We start from the raw sequence: 15,087 nt of genomic DNA on the forward strand, positions 1-15,087 counted from the left end.
AGCTCTCCTGTTAACTGCAATCCCAGTTGTCTGGAGCCACACGGTACCCTTGTATAATCAAGGTTCTGTGGCATTTACTATTTTTATTTTGTCAACAAACTAAGACCAACCTTCACCTCTTCTCTGTACATCCTGGGTCTCCATTGTGTATTCTGTGCTTGTTCAGTCCCTGTGGATAAAACAACTGCAGCAGGAACAGAAGAGGTGAAATTTCTTATCTAAATTGTTTGCATGCATTAGTTAAAAGCTATCTGACCTCTGCGGTACCTCACTAGTAAACTCTTTTCTTTCACACCTCTTATTACCTCTTCACTGTTTCCTATTTTCGAGCTAATTTTGTATCCTAAAGCTATTATTTTAACCTATGTACCATAACTCTCTGCCTTATTCAATTATCTTCAGTGTGGAACCTTATTACTCTTTGAAAATATAAGTGTATGAAACGCTGCAGTTCCCTTGCTCCTGCTGCAGCAGTATTATCTCTTAAGAATGAAAGCAAGTTAGTTTTAGCAGGATTCTTACGGGTCCACATTGGGTATTTAGAATCAAATTATTCACATGAAGGTCTTCATAATATGTCCTTCAAAACATTTCTTCACTTATCCCACTTCTCCCTTAACTACACTAACCAGGCTATAATTTGTTTGCCACAACACATTTTGTGGCTTTTTTCATTCAGTAGTGGTTGTAGGTTTCCTGTTTTTTCCAGTCCTCTGGAGTATGTCCTGTGACTAGAAAACAAAGCTCCATCTCCTTTGTCCTCTGGAAAGTTTGGAGCAAAATAACTGTTTAACAAATCTGCCATCTTCATCCTTGTTGCCAATTCCCTACTATCACTTTTTACTGAACCAATTTTCTCTTTTATGGTCTGTCAAGTGAGAATATATGTGAAAAGTCCTTTATTTTAGTTGAACGTTGCCTGGAAATTTGGATGTTTGGTTTTATTATTTTACACCTCTAACTGGAAAGAAACATGCTGCCAGTTTAACCTGGTAGCAAAAGTTAGTAACTATTAAACACATCAGGCATTTTATTGATTGCTACTTGAATGACAGTCCTTTATCATTAGAGTACAGCCACAATGCCTCAAAAGGAGGACCACATGCTTCTGTATTTTAGGATATTTGGATCCACATCTGAAGCTTGTGACAGACCCCTGCTGTAATAAAGCACTGATGCATATCCCACCCTTCTCATCAAAATGGTGTTCTCTGCAAGACTGATATAAACTGATGTTCTTCTGGGGCCCCTTTTCTGCCTTCATGTAACGTATGAAGGGCTTTAGAGAGCTGTGGGTGTGGAGTGGGTAGCACCCTATTCAGAGAGTATGGAAGCTTGAAAAAAAAAAAAATAGAGAACACCAGTTACCTTCTGTATCCATCAAAATAAATAGGGAAATCAATTTACATTTAATAATGCAATTCCTTCCACTGCTGTGAAAGGCAGTATAGCTTAGCTACTTTGGCATGTGTCTAGCTGCAGCTCATTTATGGGGCAAGTAATGGTATTTAGCATCAGCATACAGTAAATCCCACTGAGTTTACCATGAGGGAAAGCTTATTTCACCTAGGTCATACCTGTATAATTGCATGCTTTGAAAAAAGAAAATCAGAGAGATCTCATTCATTTGCAGTTTCCATATAAAATGGAAGAAGTTTGCTTAAACTGAATAAACCTGTAAAAATCAAGCTTATCTTTTGTGTTCCTTGGTATGGTAGAATAAAGTTATGAAAGAAAATCACTTTCAAGATCTTAACAAACATGGAACATATTATTGTGCATTTAGTAGAGGAGGTTTGGCTTTAGGATGATGCCTTAAAGCTTGTTTTGCTCTGTTGTGTTTCAGCAGTTTTAGGGGAGCTATAACACCTTCCCTAGTCCTACTGGTGAAGGACTGAGGAAGAGGAATCTGCAATTCATACAGGGAAAAGTAAGCACTAGAAGAAACCCTGCTTGATGATCAGGTTTCACAGTTGCCCTTCTGATATCTATCTGCTTCCTGACAGGTGCTTGTCTCAAAATCCTGAATCCTGCCAAAAAGTCACATATTAAAAATAGGACTTGAATTACTCCTTGACCAGGGCATAATTCCCTACGCATGTAGTAAGTGTTAACTCAATCCAAAGAAGAGCTGATGTTTTTCTGTCAGGATAATTTTGTCAGAGAATGCTGATTTTCAGTAATAATAAAAACATTAGTAATAGCTTTGTCAAGATGATTAATAACAAAAGCAGGGTTTTTAGGTATGGAAAAATTGTTTTGTTCCGACTTCTGTACAAAGTTATAATGCAATATAATCATGCTAAATACAAAAATGTCCCAAATGATTAATGAATAGCAGGGCAAAATGCATCCTCATGAGACTTGCAGAGGGCTGGCACCCAGAGGGACCTCAAAAGGCTAGGGGACTGGGTTGGCAGAAACCTCATAAAGCCAGCAAAAGCAAGAGGCAAGTCCTTCACCTGACTGGAAGGGAATAACTCTATGTACAACAGTGCAGGTGCCTGTGTGGATGGATCTGAAGGAGGAGAAGTTGCTGTATGCTGCATGCTTTTCCTGCAGTCAAAGTTAATGACACAGGGGGCTTCATTAGCCACGATGTAGCCATGGGGTTGAGGGAAGGGATGGTTCCCTTATCTCCAGCACTTGAGTGTTGAAAGTACTATGCCTGGTTTTGCTCCTCCATGGTACAAGAGACTAACAAACTGGAGCCATCAAGTGGAGGGCTGTCAAGGTGGTGAAGGGGCTGGAGGATGTGGCATATCAAGAGAGACTGAGGGCACTGGGATTGTTTAGCCTGGAGAAGAGAAGACATTTGAGGGGATCTTCAGCTACCTGTAGGAGTCTTGCTAGAGAATATGGAAGACAGGGTCTGCTCAGAGATGCACAGTTAAAGGACAACAGTCGTTGCAAATTGCTGCAAGGAAAATCATGGGTTACGAAGGAAAACTTTCACAATGACAGTGGTCAAACACTGGAACAAGTCATCTAGAAAGGCTTTGGAACTCTTTAGAGCTTGGCTGGACAAGGCCCTGAGCAGCCTTACCTGACTTTGAAGTCAGCCTGACTTTGTGCAGAGAGTGGGATTAGATGACCCTTGGAAGTCCTTTACAATCTAAATTATTCTGTGAAAAATTGTGGTGAAATTTGGTACAAGGCTTGATCAGAACTTTGGTACTATTGATATTTTTTTTTAATGTTTTTCAGAATGGGAGGAGATAGTCATAATCCTATGAGTGAAGAAAACGCGGTTTCAAAACTGTTCCCATCCAGATTGTAGTGAGGTTGCTCATGATTCAATTTTAAAATTGTCACAAATAGAAATGAGTTTAAATGATACCTCTGGCTCTCTTCTAGTTCAAGCAAATAGGGTATGTTCATATACCAGTGATAAATGAGGATCTTCCTCCCATTTCACTCCCTGGCATGCTAAACAAAGAGCAGCAACATGTGTTCTACAGTTGAACTCCAATTTGTTAATCATGTTTCCTGGGGCAGTGCTCACAGACCACAAGAGATAGCAACCCCGCTGTGCTAAGCGCTCTGCCAGCATGTTGTGTTGTTTTCTCTTACATTGCAGAACATGTAATTTTTCTAATTCACTTGACATCTGGAGTTCTGCAATACAAAAACTAAAAGAAAAAGATTGTGCTGGGCCCAAGCAGTGGGTTTGAACAGCCAATGAGTATTCTTCTATAGCTTATTCAAAACCAAACTTAATCTTACTCGTGTGTGTGTTCATGAAAATCTTAGCATTCATTTAAAATCCTTGCGTATTCATAGAAAAATTAATAGCTGCATATTTGAATTAAGAATCTGCATTTAAAGGCTTGCATTTGGTCTGTTATGTAATTTAAAAGGTATTACTTTTGGATCCTGCTTGAATGCTTAATACAACTTGCATCGCTGATAGTGTGTATTACAATCAGCTGTACAGTATGCTTTAAAAGTTGTGCTAGTTCTGCAAGTTAATTTAGAACGTTGCAGCTTATATTGCAGCATATGTACTTGATTTTAGTAGAGAAGGCTGAAAGTATGTACAAGACCAAAATTATTTACTGAAGCAATTTGAGAATACTTTTAATAAAGTACAGATAAGAGGATTCTTCATACTGCTTGGAGAATTCATAAATAGGGAAAAATATTATAAATTAATCCCTTGGCTCTCTGAGAGATAAGGATATAAGCAAAGATCAGCCCTGGTTTATTTTTTCTTTCAGACCAATATTCTGTCTGTGGCTAGGGTGGAGTACAATGCATTTAGCTGTGTAACTGGCAAAGGAGAAAGGGACCCTGATAGTTGCTTAAGGAAATCCTAGTGAATTTTAATTCATTTTACCAAGAAAATGTTCTATTAGCTGTTACTTATTAATCTCATTGATGTGGAAACCAATGTTAAAAAAAAAAAATTCAAGAAAAGGAATATAGCTGGTGTTGAGAGTGCTGATAAATAGTGGAATAAGAAAGATTATACTCTTGCAGCTTTAGGTTTGATGGAAGTCCTTGCGAAAGTCTGTTTGTTTCAGTGGAGTGCAAGAGACAGAAGGCAGACTTCAGAGAGCCTAACCTGGAATTGGGGGGAAGGATTATAAGGTGTGTATTTCATAAAAATGAAAGAGGTGATACAACAGTAATTGTGAGAGATGGGCAGAGTCACAGGAGAGATGGTAGGGAGGAACTAAAATGAGTTATTAAATCACACTCACTGTGTGATGGGGGTGGGGGTGGTGTAAACCAGAAGAGAATGAGAGATTAAACAGAGAAAGAAAAGGAAGGACACTGATAAGAGGCATCTTAAAAACTGGAACAAATATGAGAGAGAGAGAGAGAGGGAACAGAGAAGATGAGAAATATTTGTTTCAGGAGAAAGGAGAGAAATGAGAGAGGGAGGTAGAAGAGGATAAAGACAGATAATTTTGTCAGTTTTCTGTGTAGGGAGGGAAATGAACAGAAAAATGAACCAGAAGTACAAAAAGGATTCGGCATCTAGGATTCAGTTAAGTTGAACAAATTGCAGACATTTGCTCAGAAAGATGTTTTTTATAATGAGTAAGCCAACCTATTAATGGGATTTCCTCAAACACTGCAGCATATGATGAATAGAAAGATGATTTTGCAACAGAGGGTGTTGTCCAAAAAAAATGAACTGGTGCTACTCTTGTCATCAGCAAGTGCTGAAGCTTGGGGAGATTAAACAGCTCTCTTCACAAGAGGAAAAGCACTGAAAGCAGATGCCAGCTCACCAACGCAGCTGAGCTGAAGTCAGCAGGGTTAGATTGATGAGCAGGGGGGTGGGGTATAAAGAGGGGCTTGCTGGGTAGTGGTGGAAGGAGGTGGTCAATGAGAGAATTTGGCAGCAGAGAAGACAAACAGATGAACTTTGGAAAACTTATAAAAGCAACTGTAGTGGAGTTTTTGGGCCAGTGAATGGCAGAACATAAATTCTTTTCCTACCTATGTGAACATCCATTTTACTGTTAGTCAGATTGCCTGTACGTACTATACTGATTAGGAGCTTCTACAAGAGCTTCACTGCTTTCATCGTTGGAAACTTAATTCACAAACAAAACTAGGTCATAGTCATTTGTTCTTTTGCCAGTACCAGCCTTTGGTTTCAAGTAGCTCTGGCTTAAATACTTCTCATTCTCTTCTGTAAAATAGAATGTCTGTATCCCTAGTGGATGTTTTTGCTCCCTCTCAAACACATTCAAATGTGAACACAGCTGACCAGAACCGTATTTCCCATAAGGTCTTCCTATAGCCTTTTCAAGAGTGCTAGGAACTGTCTCTGGCAGTGTCTGCCTTTTCCACAGCTGCCTGACAATGGTTTAGTCTCATCCTATGATTAAACCGCATACCCTGCCTGAAGTAGGGCTCAAGACTGAATGAAGGTGGGAAGACAAGGGCACAGCACCCTGAGATGGAAGGCTTATCATCAAGGAGACTGAAGTTTTATTCCAGAGATGCTACTCCTTACTGCAATGCTGCCCTAATTAACTTGCTGATGAAAAAACCCTATACCATGAGTCTTGATGCAGAGGCCTCCAAGACTAGCAGGGTGCTTTGTCTGGAAAGGCCTGGACTGTGGTGAATCACATAGACCTAGCTTAACTCTGAAATAGGTCACATCCAGCCTGGGCATCTGCTGATCTGGACAGCATCACAGGAAGACTTGGTCTGCTGCTTGCTTGCAACTGAAGATGTCGCTGAGGTATATGCACTGCTCTCCCCTTAGACCTGAGTAACACAGCCAAAGCCACCTGGGATATGTTTATACTTACTGGCATAAAAATGCCCAGTCAAATTTCTCATTAGAAAATTAGGCAACTGTAGCCTGTTCCCTTCCAGGACATCAGGGCTTGTCTCTTTGGTTCAGATTTATATAGCACAAAAAAGTTAGCAAAGCAACACAATACTGCATTTCTAGCTCCAGCCTATTTTTTGAGTATTCTAAGTCATTATCAAGAGTACATATATTTTGTTACAGCTTACATTCTTCAATTTGTTTAAATTCAGATCATCTTCACTGATTTTTTTTTTTTTCAACTTGCAAAGCTAGCAGCACTATGCAGCCTGTGCAGAAGTCTAATGGCAGCTTTTTGGTCCAAGAGCTCTCTTAGCAAAAGAAAAAATTGGGCAGAACTTTCCAGTAGTTGAGATCTTGCATCCATTTATTCCCCTCATGGCACAGATTTGTTCTCTCTCAGCTGCAGGTGGAAAAGCAATTGAAACATGCTGAGCACTGAGGAATCTAAAAAAGACGTCCTGTTAAAAACAATGACAGAAGAGCCTGTACTCAAAGTTTTATGTTGGGACAAGATTTTAGGAGTTCAGTTATTGGTGTGTGCTGTGTGTTCACCAAGCAGATGGGATCAATAAAGCCTTCTAAATATATACCTACCTCACTTTTATAACCGTACTTCTAGATTTAGGGGGTTGTATATACATATGCATATTCAGGTACCAACAATCTTGAATTTCTTGCTACTAGCTTGATTAAGAAAAGGTCCTGCTTGGACACTGAGAGAAGTGAACTTTTTTTTTTAAAACAAAATAAACCCTAGGACCTTTATAAAAGCTTAGACAGGCAGTAACCCCTGACAAAATACTTGGCACATTTATTCTATGAGTTGTAATAAATCCAGTTCAGGAGTTGCAAATGTATATTTTCTCAAATCTGCTGTTTGTGCCATGGCTTGCAGCATCAGCCCACAAGTGAAATAATTGTGGGCTTCTGTGCCTCGAAGGGGCTGCTCATCTGGGACTCACTGGCAGGCAGGAGCTGGGTAATACAGCCCCAGGAGGCAGGGAGTATCAAGAGAACAGGGAAGAACATCAAGGAAGTGAAAAAAGGAGGATTAAATAAAACAAGGTGAGTAATAGAAGAGACAACAGGGTGTGTGTCAGACTGGAGAGACAAAAAAAAAAAAAAAAAATATCCAGGGAGGTGAAAAGAGAGCAAGTGTTACCAGAACTGGGGAATAAACAGTGCTGGTAGAGCAGCTGGGAGAGTACATTTGCATTCAGGCTGGGTAATGGTTCAGTCCCCTAGGAGCTAATGGGAACTGAATGTCTGTGCCAGGGGAATTTGAGATATTTGTTTTTCTTCCTGTGTTGGGATGGTAATTCAAGCTAATGCAATTTTTCAATGTCATGAAAAGCTTTGTTTTGAAAATGTCAGTGTATCAGATTAAAGCAAGATATTTGGATTAAGGGCAGTTTGATAGTAACCTGTGGGGCACTGCATTACTGCACTCTCATTTGAAGAGCAGCTAGGATGTGCTCCCTGCGCTGTCTGATACACTGAAGTCCTCAACAGGGCCTTTATGGCTGCATGTGGCCCACTGTGAGAAAGGACCTCAGTGCATCAGAAGAAATGCAATCTGGGCTGCTGGGTCTATACTGGGCTCCATAAAAATACATGCCTATCAGCTCATCTTAATAAAATGTAGGAGGCTGCCTACATACCTTTAAAATACACAGCTTTATAGCTGGGCTTGCTGGATTTATTGGCTTGTGTTTGGGAATTTACAGACATGCTTTTTCTGAATTTTCCTTTTTTTCTTTGGACTCTTCAGCACAGTTTTCTAGTTTTGCTGGAGCACTTATTCTTCCCTGATTATTAATGGCATTTGTCTTTTTTATTTCTCTGTACCTTTCACATTTTTCTGCTTCTTGTGCTGCGTCTCATTTGCACTGTTCCTCTCCCACCTTTTCCTTCATAATCCCTTTTTTTCTCAATTCCAGCATCCTCATTCACAATCTGTTTTCTTCCCATCATGATCTATCTCTGCTTTCTTTCCCTCCCATATGTGTGCCAAGGCATTCCAATACAGAAGGCTTTATTCAAGGAAAATTGTCATAAAAATGGGAACTGGCTAACTTGCAAGTTAGTGTTCTTAAAGTCTGCTATGTCTGTCTACATGGGAAGTTGGTGCGCTGTGAATTCACATTCTAATTTACAGCACGGAAAACAAGCCTTAGGCTCCTAAATGCCCAGGTAGTTTTCAAAATGCTACACATAATGCTTTCTCGTTTATACCCTTACAGTTTAAAAAATGCACATGTAGTAAAACATCTTTTTAGGTTTGGAATAGTCACATTTTTTTAAAGTTCTGGGAAATCAAAGCATTTCTGAACTTTTATTTTTTTAAAGAAATTCTTTATGAAAATGCTTGGTTGTCTTGAAGATCGATGCAAAATATACATGTTGAATGTTTCCATCCTTTCACAAAATTACTTATAATTCTGAGCACATGCTTCTTCAACTAACTGAGAAGGTGTGATGGGGGGCTAGAAGATGCTTAAATCTACAGGAGATAAATTGCTCAAAAAAAAAAGTAGTAAGCAATGAGACTCAGACATGTACAGCTTCCCATTTTTACTAGATGTACAGCTTGGTTTATAGTGAGAGCTGCTATATAAATTGCATATGCCAGCTGTGTTATGCGCCCATGTTTTCAGATTGCTGTGTAAGAATGGCTATGTTGAATATAGTCCTCTTCATTTTCCCTTTTGGAAAAGCCCTTCTGCATAGCCCTGGAGTATGTCATGTACTGTGCCCACTGTAGAAATCTGAATTAAGGGACGTTTCATGAAACAGCCTTCTTCCACATCTGCCTGCGGGACTGAACTTCTGTGGCAATCTAAATCCCAAAGCTTGAACTAGCCTTTGAACTTCAAAGTTAAGGTCAATGTCTCAAATTGAGATTAGTGATCTGTCTCAGACCTTCAGTTCTATAGGATAAAAAGTTATTAATATCACTTTGTCTTGCAAAGGGCTTTGGCAAAAATAGGAATAGGGCCTAGACACATTGCTTACCTTAAACTGGTCCTTTTTCTCTGCTGTCTGCTTTGGTCCCTTCACAGACTGCTCCTACCGTCCAAACATACACCCCTGCCTGGCAGACTCCTTGATCTTCTTTGTGGCAGTTACAGATCATGATAAAGTGTGCAGTCCCTGGTCCATCACTGCCTTTAAATTATTCATAATTGCAAGGATTCTAATTGGTTTAGATTTATGCTCTATTCCTCCATTTGTTTACTTTTATAAAGATTTTTTGTCAGTGTGCACTGTGCTTGGCAAACATGCTTTCCTCCTGGATTTACAACATGGTTTAGTCATAGTTAGCAAATTATAATTTCAGTGAGGCTTTAAGTAGTCTAAATCTCAATAAACTCAACACCAGTGTTGATATTTGTTTTCTTCCAATTTGTGTCTAAACATGCTTGTTTTTCAGTTGTCAATCAGTTCATTTTTCTCTTAATTTCTTAAGAATGAGGATGCATTCTCCTGGGCCTGAATCTCCAGGATAGCATTTTTTTTAATGTTTATTCACATAATTATTTTCATTGTGTGTTTGGATAAAAGATGTTGTGATCTGCCTGGGTATGTCAATAAATTTGGATCAATGTCTTCAAACCCAAGGGCTTAAAATGAGACTCTGAGCTCTTAAAGCCTTGGGCATCTTGTGAAATTCAAGTTGTAGCATGCTTAATGAAATCTTAAAAGAGAAGTTAAAAATAAAATCTATTTGTTCGGTGTTTTACTCTTTCCCAGTTTTATACCACTATTAGGAGCATTGGTTACCTATTCCACAGTAAAGCTCAAGTTAATTTTCATGTATTTATAGGAAGATAAAGGAATCGATATAACTATAAAAAATATTAAATAACTAATATATTGACTGTAAAATGCATAATTCTGCTTACTTATATTTAGGCAACACCAGAACTTTAAAAGCAACTTACTGCTGAACATCAAAACATGTATTTATGGGCTTAAATATCCATTTAAAGTCAACTAACTACAACTTACATTACAGGTTACAGGACTTAGTTGTCACTATACACCAGTGATAAGGTGTACATTTCCTCATACTTCACCTGTGTCTGGGACTGAGTCTTAAAAAAAAAAAACGCACAAAATTCAGCTTGGCAGGGGTCTTGAGGGTCATCCCATCCAGCTTCCCACTCAAAGCAGGGTCAATGCTGACTTCAGACTGGCTTTCTCAGGACTTTGTGCAGCTAGGCCTTGAAAACCTCCAAGGAAGACTCTACAATCTCTCTGTGCAACCTGCTCTAATGTTCAGTTACCTTTCAGTGATTTTTCTCCCTCCCCTTTATCTAGTTGAAACTTCCCCTGTTTCAATTCAGGATCATTGTCTCCTGGTATCCCACAGTGCACCTCTGTAAAGATCTTGGCTCTGCCATCTTAATCTCCTTGCAGGCAATGGGAGGCTGCTGTCGGGTCTCCCCAGAAAAGCCCCACTTCCTCAGCTTCTCCTCACAGGGCAAGTGATTCAGCCTCCTGACTGTCTTTGCAGTCAGCACTTGCCCCAGTTTATCAATGTCTTTCTGGTACTGGGGAGCATGTATGGATCAAGAATTTCTAAAAGAGATTCCAAACTTGATCAGTTTCCACTACTAGTAGCTCCCTTTCTTGAACCCTGTCCCTAGGCACAAAGTCCTGGGAGATCTTGAAGATGGATACAAAGAGAAGGAGGGGTTGAGTACCTCAGCTTTAAATGTACTTGCTGTCACGAAATCACCTGCCCCACTGAGCAATGTCTTCCTTGCTTATTCTGCCATTAATACAGAGGTAGAAGTGCTTCTTGTTGCCCTTGTTCCTCACTGGTTTCAATTCTAGCTGAGCTTTGGCTTTTCTAGTACCATCCCAGAATGGCCAGCAGATTCCTTTACGTTTCTTTGCTTCCTGTCCTTGAGTCCAACTCCTGTAACAGTCAGTTTGTGCGGGAGCTCAGTCCCTGTTTAACAAAGCCAGTGTCCTCCTGTGTTTGCTAATTTTTCTGAACATCAAATGGACCACTCTTATGCTGGGAAGAGATTGTCCTAAAAGACCTGCCAGTTCACTTGAGGTCATTTGTCCTAATGGGCTGTCTTTAACAAGATCCTAGCTACCAAGATTCTTCATAAATATTATTGGTTTTCACCCTTAAATTAATCTGCAGGCTTTTTAAGCCTGATCGTTAGTAGCCTGTCTTGTCTGATTCCCCTTGAGACTATTCAGAATGATTCCTTTTCACCCAAATTGTTTCTTGTCCTCCTCAGTGCATGGCATTATCTGTTAAGTATACATCAGGTCTTACAAACCTTGTCACTTCTTCCATCAGCTCAGGGGACGGCTTTCTCCTAGGATTCTTATTTTGCTTATTTTTTTGAAAGAGTAATTCTCTTTCATTGTATGGCTTAATAACAGAAGATGGCAAGCGCTCTTTTGTAATCTCTCTTTCTCTTGTAATATCTCTTTCTCTGACGAAACTCATTGCAGCCACAGTTGAAGGTTCAGGGAGAGAAAAATCTAACTCTAAAAAAAGAAAAACTAATCTAACTCAACTGATTAGAATGTGTATTTGTTATGCTTAAAAAAAGAAAAGATTCCTTCTTGGTGAAGGATTATAAAGGTAATGCTAAAAGAAATAAATTAGCTCGGCAATATGGATGTTTTACTCAAGCCTGCTGTTAGTTTAGAATATTTCAGCATGATGATTTTCTTATGTGCCTTTTGTTTATACAAATTGTTGACTTCTGTCCCCCCTGTGTCTTGGTGCCTGCTGAGCATATGCCAACCTTCTATGTCTTTTTTTTCTTTGAGAACAGAGAAATCATTTTCATGCTCTTATCAAAGTCTGAACAGAAATAAGTGTTGGTTTTGGCCAGTCTTACTCTAATGGTTAAGGCCAGCTGCATGTTTCATCAGTCTTATCCAAGAACAGCTTCAGATGATTAAGGTACTTTATAAGTATTGTAGGGATAATGTTTAGAACAAAACCAACAAGATTTTTGAAAATTTATAGTTAGTTTGGAACTCTGTTTAATCTCAAGTTGTTCTCCATCATTTCATGCTACCAGCAGCACAACCGAGGAAACACATTAAAAATTAGCGGGAGACAAGTTGACCAAGAGAGTTGGATAAAGGGTGAATTCATGGAGAACTGTAACTTTCAGAAAAATAGACTGACCTTTATGAAATGATGTTTTGTGGATTTAGAGAGCAACTAATGTTTCTGTAGTCAAAACAGTGACAGCATGCAAATTACTTTCTTCTTGGGTAGACACATGGGTGCTTCATAATTTTTTTCTTCATGTTGGCTTGCTTTGTTTGAAGGTACTTTAATGCTCATTTGCCTGGCTCACCTGATGTAGGCTGCTCAGGTGAAGTTCTTATGATTATTTTCTGGTATGGAAACACCTAGCTCCTTTCCTGACAGGTGAGCATAGCAGCTGTCATCTTGGCTATGGGTAAAAACCTCTTTCTCAACCCAGTGGATAAGTGTAAAGCAATGGGTGACACTACTACTGAAACTGAGCTAGCATCAACAGTGCTAATGCAGTGAGGTAGGGTGGGATGGGTAAAGGAAACACTGTACAATCTGGATTGTTATGATCCATCTCTTTCCAACTCAAAGCGGATATAAAAATGTACAGAAAAGCACACATGTAATTTAGTGACAATAAGTATGAAAAGCATACTGGAAAATACACTAATCTATTTTTGGCTGTACAAGAAGAAAACTGTTCCATAATCCAGACTTGAGATGCAGCCAATTACAATAGCATTGCTATTTTTTATGCTTCTTTCTCTCTTCCTTAACTGTCCCTTTTATTTTCATATCTGACCAGAAAACCTGGGTTTCCTCCTTATTCTCTTCCACACTTTCACAGTTAACTGGACACATTTTTTGTTCATGAGATATGACATTAAAATAAGGACATTTTATTGCACTTACAGTAAGAAATAGGGTTGAAGTGGTCACCCAGAAGTCATATGTAGTCCCTGTTCCATCAAAACAGAGCTGGATGGCCATTTTGTTAAATGTTAGTAGCTCCATTATTCTTACTCCCACAGCCCGACTATTAGGGAACTACACTAGCATTTAATGTGTGTAACATCTTTTTAAAAATCCCAGATTAGAAATATAAAATCAACAGCAAATAGTTTTGATGCTCAGCCCAAACTCCTTTGCCTATTGACAATAGAGACAAACATATTACTTTCCTGGAAATAAACTCCTGAAACAGAATGTTGTAATTGAAAAACCTTTATGTAAGAAAACAACCCAGTGGGATAAAGGTCTTCCGAAGTCTTCTATTGATACTGCTGTTTAGTTGTGTCTATCCAATTTTATTCTGTAAGTAGACTTGATTCTATTATCTAGAATAAGCTGTTTCAAACTGAATATAATACTAGGCTGTCTGATGAGTAATGTGTTTATATAATGGGTCTGAGCCTCAGATATACTGGTTTCAACCCACCGTGCCTGTATACATACTTGAATTTACATCAGAGCCATAAACCATGTGGCACCACCAGCAATCCTAGTGCTTGGCCACCTATTTCCTTAAGAAAAGCAATGCATAGAAGCTGTATCCCCTAGGATACCTGTCCTTTATGTGCTTGCTGACTGCAGCTGCCCTACACCTAGACCTCTGCAGTGCAGGGCACAGACTGCATGGCTCACAAACAGGTCTCTAGCAAGCCCAAAGCATTGTAGGCCTTAAATTTTAATGGAGTTACTTGAAACTTGCTGCTACTAAACTGCTTAAATGCACCTGCAAAATGTTTTGCATTACAATGGAGAAATAACTTGGGGTTTTATGTCCAGTGTTATTGTTCTTTTTAATCTGTTAACTGAGACCACGATACCCTACTGGCAGTTCAGGATGTCTGGCTTTTGGGCCAGAGCTCTGTCTTTTTCTCCCTGCCTAAAATTATCATGCTCATGAGCTCTGTTTCTTGAGGGATGAGCAGAAAATGCGTGTTCTCTAGCAAACCTTTTGGCAATTGACACTAATAAGTACCAGAGGAAGATGTGTCCAGTCTTTCCCTTAATCTTATAGAGAAATTCCCCAGTGTGAAGACGTGGATATTCTTTTGGAAGCAGAGCCAAGTAGCTTGCAGAACTCTCACCTGGTGTTATGTACACCTTCAGAATTCGTGACCCATCTTACAATTTGGCAGAGTAAACCAATTTCATGTACATCTATGGATTTTTTGAGCTAAAAAGGTTGAGCAAGTGTGTTACTGAGCTAATGTATTACAATGTTATTAAGGGAGTTAAAGATGGAAAAAATATGGTGATCAAATTAAAACCTATTGTCTTTAATTTGATCACTGTGTCAAGTATTCTTGGCCAAGGGAAACTACTTGATATAGGCAAAACACCTGTTCCTGTCATAGTAACAAAAGAGCTTTTCCAAAGCCTTAACCTAGGCTGAGGGCTGAATTGTACAGTAAATCAGGTTTTGAACCCAGTCACTCTTTATTGAAAGAGATTTTGTAGAAGTGAGACTTCAACAAACACATATAAGAATATGTTGACTAATAAGATAGAGTAATAAAAGGTAAAGTTGTCACTTCAGTGAAACAAGTAAAAAATAGTTTGAAGCTCTTCTGCTTGATTACTCAAGATCTTTAATTTGGGTAGCTGTTGGCAGACCTTCAAGACATGAGTCAGTGCCTCTGAATTCAAAGATGTGGATCCATCACAGTTTCTTGCTGGTGATTCTAAATTTTCTTCTTATGTGCTGAAAGACTAGTGCAGGGAAATGCAGAGTTTGGGATGC

Source organism: Nipponia nippon, unplaced genomic scaffold, assembly GCF_047370975.1.
Source record: "Nipponia nippon isolate SJK-2023a ecotype South Korea unplaced genomic scaffold, ASM4737097v1 scaffold_1, whole genome shotgun sequence".
NCBI lineage: Eukaryota > Metazoa > Chordata > Aves > Pelecaniformes > Threskiornithidae > Nipponia > Nipponia nippon.